Consider the following 2,707-nt stretch of genomic DNA (forward strand, 5'->3'; position numbering starts at 1 on the left):
GTTTTGCGTGGCTGCTACGGGCTTCTAGAAAGAACCATTCTTAACTATGCAAAAACCACAATGCTGATTTATAAAGTTTGCTGCTTTAACCTTCTTCAAGGACCAGTCGTAGTCAAATTTGATTGAACTAAAGTAGGAGAAACAGACACCCGCCAGCCACCTTTATGCAAAACAAGTTGCATGTCAGTCGGTGGAACCGGTCTCACACGAGTGCACATGTAAGGTTGGTCCAGGCCGCTTCATCCCATAATACCACCGAATCAAAATAAGACGTTGGTGGTAAGCAGTATGACTATCACCGCCCACAACTCTTTCTGTTCTACTCGTGCATATAATCTATGCTAGACCTGACTCTGATACCACTGTTGGAAAATGTTGCATGGAAAACCAAAAAAATTCTACGCATACGCCAGATCTATCCATGGAGATGCATAGGAACAATAGCGGAGAGTGTGTCTATGTACCCTCGTAGACCGTAAGTGAAAGCATTTAGTAACGCGGTTGATGTAGTCAAGCTTCTTCACGATCCAACCGATCGAGTACCGAACGCATGACACCTCCACGTTCAGCACATGTTCAGCTCGGTGACCTCCTCACCTTCTTGATCTAGCAAGACGACGAAGTAGTGGATGAGTTCTAGCAGCACGACGGCATGGTGACGGTGGTGGTGATGCTATCTCCGCGGGGCTTCGCCTAAGCACTACGAAAATATGACCGAGGGACGAAACTGTGGAGAGGGGCGCCATACACGACTAAGAGATTGTCGTGGTTATGTCTGGCGCCCCCTCCCACATATATATAGGTAGGGGGAGAGGGGAGGCAGCAAGGAGGCGCCCAAAGTGGGGCCGAATCCCACTTGGGCTCCTGCCCCAAGCCGCGCCCCCCTTCCTTGTTTGTGGCGCCCACCCTTTCCTTTCTCTCATGAGGAGGAAAGGCAGGAGGGGCCAACCGTCCCCCTTTCCTTCCCATAGGGCTGGCAGTCACGGAGAGGGGCTCATCAACCCCCTTGTGGGCTGGTGTGTCCCTCCCCTTGGCCCATAGACCTCCCGAGGGTGTCCGAAACCCCTTCCGACGATCCGATGACTACCCGGTGCACTCCGAAACTCTTCTGATGTCCGAATAGTATCGTCCTATATCAACCTTTACCTCTGGGCCTTTTTGGAGCTCCTCGTCATGTCCGTGATCTCATCCGGGACTCCGAACAACATTCGGTCACCAAATCATATAACTCATATAACACTATATCGTCAACGAACGTTAAGCGTGCGGACCCTACGGGTTCAAGAACTATGTAGACATGACCGAGACACCTCTCCGGTCAATAATCAATAGCAGAACCTGGATGCCCATATTGGTTCCTACATATTCTACAAATATCTTTATCAGTTGAACCTTATGACAACATATGTAATTCCCTTTGTCTGTCGGTATGTTACTTGCCCGAGATTCGATCGTGGGTATCTTCATACCTAGTTCAATCTCGTTACCGACAAGTCTCTTTACTCGTTCTGTAATACATCATCTTGTAACTAACTCCTTAGTCACTTTGCTTGCAAGGCTTCTTATGATGTGTATTACCGAGAGGGCCCAGAGATACCTCTCCGATACACGGAGTGACAAATCCTAATCTCGACCCATGCCAACTCAACAGACACCTTCGGAGATACCTATAGAGCATCTTTATGATCACCCAGTTATGTTGTGACATTTGATAGCACATAAGGTATTTCTCCGATATCCGGGAGTTGCATGATCTCATAGTCAAATGAATATGTATTTGACATTAAGAAAGCAATAGCAATAAACTGAACGATCATATGCTAAGCTAACAGATGGGTCTCATCCATCACATCATTCTCCTAATGATGTGATCCCGTTATCAAATGACAACACATGTCTATGGTTAGGAAACCTTAACCATCTTTGATCAACGAGCTAGTCTAGTAGAGACTTACTAGGGACACATTATTGGTTTGTATTCACACATGTATTTAAGTTTCCGATCAATACAATTCTAGCATGAATAATAAACCTTTATCATGAATAAGGAAATTTAAAATAATCATCTTTATTATTGCCTCTAGGGCATATTTCCTTCAGACGTTCGCCTCAATAGCGCCTCCCAGCACCACATCGTGCTTATTACGGAAGAAGACGCTAGATCCGCCCTTTATACCCAGCCTCCACCATGGAGGAAAGGTCGAGGACGACTCCGACGAACATCGGCGAGGGACGCGAGCACCCGATTTCTAAAAACTAATGGCTTAACAGCAGTCCGCCCTACAACAAGTCTACTACATCCCCACTCCGGTCGACGAAGCCGCCAGAGAAGGAGGGGAGAGGAATCGAGGAGGCGGCGGAGACTCTCAAGGGAAAGAGTAAGAAGAGAGGAGAGAAATGAGAGCCCCATGCATTCTTTTGAGGAGAAATGTTAGAGAGTGGAATAAAAATGTTGGTGCTTGTTATAGAAAAATTAAAACTAAGATCTTTCCAAGTTGGATGTTACTGAAAAAAGTGTTGATTAATAGTTTAATTGCTCATGATAGAATTTTTCCAGAATTTCTTCTCACCTGCAGGCAATCGCGGGCAAGCCACCACTTTCTCGGTGACAATAGCCCAGCTATTGACACATATCGGGGCACCCCCCTGCTGATTCGACTTCTTCCTTTGTATCTGGTTATTTCTTTTGTACCCATTTCCCTATCTC

This window comes from Triticum aestivum, chromosome 4B (assembly GCF_018294505.1).
Source record: "Triticum aestivum cultivar Chinese Spring chromosome 4B, IWGSC CS RefSeq v2.1, whole genome shotgun sequence".
NCBI lineage: Eukaryota > Viridiplantae > Streptophyta > Magnoliopsida > Poales > Poaceae > Triticum > Triticum aestivum.